Genomic DNA, 8433 nt, shown 5'->3' with positions numbered 1-8433 from the left:
TGGCAACGCCCACACTGCTTCCTCTGAGGGCTTGCTCTGGCTAACAAGGCCTGTTTTGCCCCTGCCCAGCCGAATGAACCCCTGTCCCCTCAAGACTCCTTAACAATGACTGGGGTGAGTTGGTACAAAACTACCCCACCTCCCTTGCCCTGGAGGTGTGTGTTGTATACTACCCTGACTTTCTCCAGTGGGATTAATTGAATTCCAGCTACCCACAGGGTAACGGGGTAACATACTTGTTGTGGTGTCCTTCCCTCCCCTGCCTCACTTCCCTACTCTCCTGCCTGTGTCTCCTAAATAAACTACTACTTGAACCACATCACCTTGCCAATAGCCAACCTTCTTAGACTTAGAAATGGCAATTTCATATAGACTAAACTAAAATTTACACTCAACCCTTTGTCTCAGGGTCTGCCAAGAATTGCCCCCACAAATCACCACCCAGCCACCCTTAGGGAGAGCCAATGGGAGACGGCTGCTAAACCAAATCGGAAGGCTGAACCCCTTGAGATCTACAGAGGACCCTCTGCCTGCTCTGGCTCCCCAGGACGGCAGGTCCTAGAAGAAGTGAAGCAGAACAATGCAGAGGCTGCTTTAGGATGAACACATGCTCCACCCAGATATTGCACATTGGAGTGGGAAGTGTGGCCACAAAATGAGGAAGCCACTGGAGATAAAGAAATGCTGTAAATGGAAATGTGAGGGAATGTTTGGAAGCAAAAGACCTGGGTGTGAGTCTGGAAAGAGGAACATCTGGCTGAGATCAGGAAGGTGACATTGAAATTGAAAGGTCCCAGGGGACTATTTGGCCTGATCTTGGTCCTCCCTCCCGGAGAACTCAATCCCTCCAAAATAGAAGGATCTGGACATCGAGAGAGGCTCAAGAACACTTTGGCTAAAACAGAACCTGGAGCATAAATAGCACTTTCACATCTCGGTTAGCCGATCAGCAGAATGAATCTGGCTCCAAGGCTCCAGCCTTGCTCAAGCAGGGGCCACCCTGCTAGATGTCAGGGCAGAAGCAGAATTGGGGTTAGAAGGCAAGGCTGCTTCCACAGAGCAGGCGCTTTCCTCTGTAACCCACTGGAGGAAATACATTTTACCTGGAGGTCCATAGCTCAAGCTTCACAAAATAATAATTACCCCCAACACGTGTTGATATTTTCTACTCTTCTATTTCATATTTTCTAAATGCTGGACGTGGCCCATTAACTGATTTCACAACCCGCTTCTGGATGGTGACCTACAGTCACTGGATACTGCCCTTGAGTGTATCCAGAAATAAAAGGGTGTGGACCAGGATTGCAGAGCTTTTCCTAAATACTGTGTATTTACGTCAGCCCCCGTGTCCCGCTCAGGGCTGCAGGGATTGCTGGGCTGACCTAGGAAAACCTCTCAAATTTCCGTAAAACGAAAGTGATTCCTATCTCTTGATCCAGTGATTCAAAACAGAATTGCTACCACTTTCACATTCCTTCCACCTTTAAAAAAAATTATAAGGTCTTATTTATTTTGAGAGAGAGAGGGAAAGGGAGTGTCTGTGAGTGGGGGAGGGGCAAAGAGAGAGAGAGAATCCAAAGCGGGCTTGGCACTGTCAGCAGAGAGTCCAATGCGGGGCTCAAACTCACAAACCACAAGATCATGACCTGTGCCAGTCAATCACTTAACCGTCTGTAGCACCCAGGCGCCCTCTACCTTTCACACTTTTGCGCATCCCCATACCACCTTCTCTTTAAGTCTACTTGTTGGGGCCCAGTAGGCCAAAAAAACCTCCCGCAGAGCTACCGTTGATGGCACTGCCTCCGGGACACAGAAGAGTGACCGTTGATGGGCAGGCCTCCGGGGCACACGAGAATCTATAAAAGTGACCCCAGGCCTCCGGGGCGCAGGAGAAAAAATTTGGGAAGTTGTGGAACAAGTCGAAAGACTGTGAAGCAACATTTGGCCTCCTGGGCTGCACATGTGGCTTCTATTTAACCTGTCTATGATTTTTCTCATTGCTTTGCAAAAGCAAAAAAGGCAAATACCTTTAAGTTTTGAATCAACTTGGGTCAGTTAGTGGCGCCAGCTTTCCCTTACATTATTTCTGTTCCCAGTTCATTGCCTGCTGTTGGAGGCAAACACAATCCTCTGTTCAAAATTAACTTTTTCGATAATAAGTGTCTTGCCCAGACATAACTGCCAAACGGCCTTGAAGAAAAGAAGATTCTTTGAGAGACAGACTCCCTCATTCCTGTTTTACTTCTGTTCTCACGGCTGTTCTCTCTTCTGTGATAAAAAATGATCCTTCCCAGAGCATGTTTTTACTTTCTCAAGGACCATAAACTATGTAATCATTAAAGAAAAAAAAATGTATAATCCCCTATAGCATAAAAGACACTGACTTTCTTAGTAAAGTGTGGCTTTATCACCATTCACGTTGTCTGTCTTCTTTCTTTCCTATAGATAATTCGCCGACACCAACCACCTACTCAGGGACCGTTCGGCTGGGGGTGCGTGGGCTGGTCTCCCGTCCTCTGGAGTCAACTCATCACTTTTTGGGGAGGGGGCAGTTTGTTTGTGTTTTATTGATGCCTGTGCTCAGGCCTTGACTGCGTACTTCCGCAGTGGGTACAGCCGCTCCTTTGGCTTCTGCTTCTTGGTCTTCAGGTTTTCCTCATGCTTGTTTAGCCGGCGACGCATGGCACGTGTCTTCTTGGGCCACAGATCCAGGGGCTTGTACTTCTTACCCTTGTACAATTTCCTGAGGTTTCTTTCTGAGTCTGGTTGAGGACAGTGAGAACGTGGGCGATGGATTTTCAAACAACCCGAATCTTGGATAGCTTGGAGGTCGCCCTGCCTGTCACCTTGGCAATGCACACACAGCTCGGACACTTCCACCTTCCGGTCTTCCAACTGTTTAAGCAGCTCCTCCTTCTTCTTGCCGCGAAGGTCTCGAGCCTTAATCTTGACCATGTCCGCACAATCTGCCGCTGCTGCCGATGGGACGAGAACTCATCACTTTTTTGAAACTTAAATATTCATACCAGCCCTGTCTTACGGAAGACTTTCCATAAAATCAAAGCTTTGATGCTATTCCCCAATGCAAAATAAAACAAAACCATAATTATGAAAATAAAGTATGCCTTAAACCTTTCAGCCAGTGGTCCTCCTTGGCCTGCTCCCTTCACAAGAAAACAATCTAGGCTCTGCATAGCTCAAGCTGTCCCTAATCCCAGAAAGGTGTCATCCTTCTATCTGCCCACCTATCCAATGATAATCAGCACCTTTATTATGGCTAACAGCACTTAAACTCATTCATCTTCACACCAACCCTATGAAGTATTAGGTTCACTCCATTTTACAGATGACGAAGCTGAGGTATAAAGAGATCAGATAGATTGCCCATAGCTAGGAAGTGATGGAGTCAGGTTTTGAACACAGGCCATCTGGCAACTGCATTGAACTACCTGCTGCCAGCCCTACTGTTACCTCTTTCCAGAACTTCCTGGACTGCCCAGCCCATAGGTTTGCTCTTCCTTGGTCCCCAAAGCATTCAATTCTTGTCTGTTTAATTCATTTGGGGGTTACTCATAAACGACTTGAAGATACTGCGTTTACCCAGGCTGGGGTTTCTTAAAAGGAAGGCTACATCTTATTTCTGGGTATTTCTACATCCAGCAGCCTGTCAAAGACATTGCACACCTGAGTTAAGTGTCCGTTGTGCCCCATGATCTTTGTTTCTTGTTTCAAAAACACCCGGCACTCTTTGCAAGTTACAGCTCACAGGCTGGTTTCCATCAAAGCTCTGGAAATAGTCAGTGGGAAGGGGAGAGGAGTTGGAGACAACAGAATCGAGGAGTCTTAATCTGGGGTCCCCAGATCCCCAATGGACCCAGCCTAGTATGCAGGAGATCCACATAGTTAGATAAGAACAAGATTGGATCCTTATTTTCTCTGACCTCTGATGGAAATTCAGCGTTTCCTTCAAATAGAATGTGATACATGATTTGTCACCAGTGAAGTCACTGATACTTTTATTCACATCACCAGTGTAGCAGACATCTCAAAATCACTTTCTGAAAATTCTGTTTCCAGACCCACCTGTATTTAAGACATCAAAAAAGAAACACATAAATAGCATATGCCATGCCGCAACTGAAAAAATATTGTGGTATCTCTTTTAGTAAGATCAGCAGTTCTTGGCAATTTCAATAGGATCGCTAATCTTATATATTTTTCCCTCCCCTGCTCCCCCTTATGTATTTTATTTTATGATTTTTAAAAATGTTCTGAGATGGGCCCACAAGTTTCACCAGACTGTCAGAGGGAGCCGTGGAACCAAAGAGGTTAAGACACTTCAGAGAATCATGGTTTAGGGCTCGGTGTAGAGTTAGGCCCGGGTTGAAACCTTAATTCTGCTATTTACATAAACCAAACTACCTGGGCCTCAGTTCCCTCACTTCTAGAATGGGATCACTACCTACTTTACTGGATTAGCATCTAGTACCTGAGTAAAGCTGACGTCCAAGCCCAGCCCGGAATGCCTAGTGGGGCAGACAAAGAGCCCTCAGCTGGGGTAGGGTCCACCTTTCCCTGGGCTTCCTGACCTTCCCTTCAAGGAAGTCATTTGTCCCCTCTCAGCCTGGCTGAGCCCAGATTTCTGTAGCAGGACAGAAAGATTGATTTCAGGTCCTCCTGACATGCTGTTACCCATTCCTGAGCCCAGAATCTTCACCCTACTCCCAAATTGGCTGGCACTATGAGGCGTCCAGGAAAGGCCTGTGCTGTCCCACCTTTAAACACTGAATGCATACCCACATTTGTCCACTGGGGGAAGCCAGTTCACATTCTCAATCCTCCAGCCCCCAGGGCACAGCCAGAACTCTTCCCTCCGAGCTGAGAACAGTCCCTCCTCCTGCTCCATTTTTATTTGTTTTCCAAATTGAGCCCAACATTCAAAAAAGCACCCACTTTGTGCTCCTTTCCAGTAACGTATAACTCTAAAAATGGTGGTGACTACCCTGATTTTTAACATAGATTAACTTTACCTGCTCTTAGCCTTTACTTAAATGCAGACATAAAGAGTATATTCTTAGAAAGTGAAGATGACACAATGTAAAAATATTCCATGCTCATGATTGGAAGAATTCGTATTGTCAAAAAGTCCACATTGCACAAAGCAATCTACGGATTCAATGTGATCCCTATCAAAATACCAATAGCATTTTTCACAGAACTAGAATAAATACTAAAATTTATACAGAACCACAAAAGACCCCGAACAGCCAAAGCAATCTTGAAAAAGCAGAACAGAGGTGGGGGTATCACAATTCCAGATTTCAGATATACTACAAAGCTACAGTAATCAAAACAGTCTGGTCCTGGCACAAAAATAGACACACAGATGAACAGAATTGGATAGGGAGCCCAGAAATAAACCCACAGTTAGATGGCAAATTAACCTATGACAAAGGAGGCAAGAATATACAATGGGGAAAAGACAGTCTCTTCAATAAATGGTGCTGGGAAAACTGGCCAGCTACATGCAAAAGAATGAAGCTGGACCAGTTTCCAACAGTATTCACAAAAATAAACTCAAAATGGAGTAAAGACCTAAATGCGAGTCCTGAAACCATAAATATCCTAAAGATTACACAGGCAGTAATTTCTCTGACATAGGCTATCAATAGACACATTTTTCTAGACATGTCTCCTGAGGTAAGGCAAACAAAAGCAAAAATAAACTGTTTGGAGTACATCAAAATAAAACACTTTTGCACAGCAAAGGGAACCATCAATAAAACAAAAAGGCAATCTATTGAATGGCAGAAGATATTTGCTGATGGTGTATCTGACAAAGAGTTAATATCTAAAATATATTAAAAACGTATACAACTCAACACCAAAACAAACAAATAAACCAATTAAAAAACAGGTAGAAGACTTGAATAGATAGTTTTCTGAAGAAGGCATCCAGACGGCCAACAGACACATGACAAGATGTTCAATATCACTCAACATCAGGGAAATGCAAATCAAAACCACAATGAGGTATCACCCCACACCTGTCAGAATGGCTAAAATAAAAAAGACAAGAAATAACAAGTGTTATAAGGATGTAGAGAAAAAGAAACCCTCATGCACTGTTGATGGGACTGTAAACCGATGCAGCCATTGTGAAAAAACAGTATGGAGGTTCCTCAAAAACTTAAAAATGGAAATACTATATGATCCAATAATTCCACAACTGGATATTTACTCAAAGAAAGTGAAAACACTAATTTGAAAAGATACATGCACCACTGTCTACTATGTTTATTGCAGCATTCTTTACAATAGCCAAAATATAGAAGCACACTAAGTGTCTAGTGATAGATGAATGGATAAGGAAGATGTGGTGTGTGCGCGCATGTACATATATTCATATATTCATGTATTTATATGTACATGTATACACACACAATGAAATATTACATAGTCATAAAAGAGGGATGAGACCTTGCCATTTGTGACAACATGGATTGTCAGGGCAGTGTGGGTTACCAGCTGGCAGCAACAGAAAGGGCTCTGGGATGTCCAAGGGTGAAATGGGATAGCAGGGGAGGTGAAGGGGAAAGGACACCAGACAGACTCTGACACTCAACCAAGGCACTTCTCCTGTAAGCCACAGATTTGCACTGAGGGCCGCTCCACTGTAGAGGAGAAACGTGATCAGAATTGTGTTTTGGAACAACCACTGCAGAAGCAGAGAACATGGGGCAGATGAGAGAAAGTGCACAGCGAGGAGGCCAGTGACGATCCGCTGTGGTAGTCTAGAACGGGGGGATGTGTGCTTTCAGTGAGGGAACTGGATGGTGTCACAATCAGCAAGAGCTGGTGCGAAAACGGGTGGGGAGGGGGCTCCGGGATTGGAAAGAGGAAACAATGGAGGTAAGTCATAGGAGGGAAACCCAAGAGAGGGAGATTAACGTATAATCCAGAAACTGCAACATAAACATAACCAATTCAATGTTACACTGGGGAACAAGCCGAGGTCAAGGTAGCTAGCTATAAGCTGAGGGAGACAGAAGAGCCTGCTGCTAAGATATTAACCCACTGACGGCGGTGTCCCTGTTCACTGTCACCACTTTTTCACTTCCTCCTTCGGGCCCAACCTGGCACCTCTCAGGTCCGCTATCCCTCACCAATGCCTGCATTTTACACCTGAGCAAACCAAGGCCCCCAGAAGTGAAGAGAAAGGGCGGAGGGACTAACCAGCTACCTCCAGACTCGGACACCCCAAGCCACCTCCATGCTGCTACTCTGCCTGCTTCACACATCATGACGATGATGGCAATCAAGACAACACAACGACAGCTTCCCTCTGCCACTGCTGAGCCAGTGAGAACAGCACCTCTCACCCCCGTACCTCCGCCAAGTGCCCAGCACCATGTGGGGAAGGTCGCAGTGTGTCTGTATCTTGTCTGATCAGAGGGCACTCACCAAGACCTGCACTCACCAAGCATCTGCACCAGACATCTGTCACACAGCTGTTACGTCTACTCCTCAAAGTGTCCCTGTAGAAGAAACGTACTGGGTTCAGTCTGTGGTCAAGGAGACAGGCTCACAAGATGCAGTGACCAGCCCAGGGCCCTGATGCACTGAGGGGCAGGAGAGGACAGAATCTTCCAAGTACCCACAAGTATTCATACAGAGATGCAAATATAAATCAATCGAGAGGCAGCCAGCACTCGTGTGGAACAATGTTCCAAACGAGTGAATCCTCATAAATAAAAAATAAATATAAGGATTATCTCTATTATGCTTGCAGCTTTTCTGTAAGTCTAAAACCATTTTTGAAAAAGAGAAAAATAAACTCTGTGAGTTAGGGCATAAAAGAACCCAAAGGCCTCTGTCCAATTCTCAAAAGACACCCTTAGTCATTACAAGCTGATGAGAATCCGTTCGGTTTCTAAGCAGCGCTAGAAGAAAAAGAAAATCACCTAACTTCTTTTTTTTAATTATTATTTAAGAAACTGCAATTAAGCGACACTTTTTAAACTACCAGTTAAATATGCATGGTAGGAACTGGCTTGCCGGACACAAGGACCTAAGCATGAGAAATGCAGGATAACTTCTGGGGTGAAGAGTTGATTTGCTTTTACCTTAGGAAACAAATAGCACTTAGCAGGTGAACTGTTCGCATTCAGAATGGACACCTGGTGCATCTTGCCAAGTTTAGAGTTAAAAGAGGACTGTGAATGCACTTAGTACTAAAATAAGAGATTATCGAACACAGGCTATTTAGAGAATTTAAGTCGTTTCTATTTTCATAGGAATTAGGAATCTCTGTGTAATTCCTCACTTCCCCCTGACTTTTGTTTAGTGGGTTCCATGCCCAACAGGGGCTCAGTCTCAGGACCATGAGATCATGAGCTGCGTGCTCTACCAATGGAGGAGCCGGCCGCCCCA

At 44.9% G+C, this 8433-nt stretch overlaps 1 pseudogene; it reads right to left on the bottom strand.

Annotated features, from left to right (window-relative positions):
- Positions 1-2434: 2434 nt before the first annotated feature.
- Positions 2435-7512, bottom strand: LOC115285357 (annotated as a pseudogene).
- Positions 7513-8433: the final 921 nt, after the last annotated feature.

Source organism: Suricata suricatta, unplaced genomic scaffold (assembly GCF_006229205.1).
Source record: "Suricata suricatta isolate VVHF042 unplaced genomic scaffold, meerkat_22Aug2017_6uvM2_HiC HiC_scaffold_96, whole genome shotgun sequence".
NCBI lineage: Eukaryota > Metazoa > Chordata > Mammalia > Carnivora > Herpestidae > Suricata > Suricata suricatta.
Note: the sequence above shows the minus strand (reverse complement) of the source record. Positions and strands in the feature narration are given on the sequence as shown.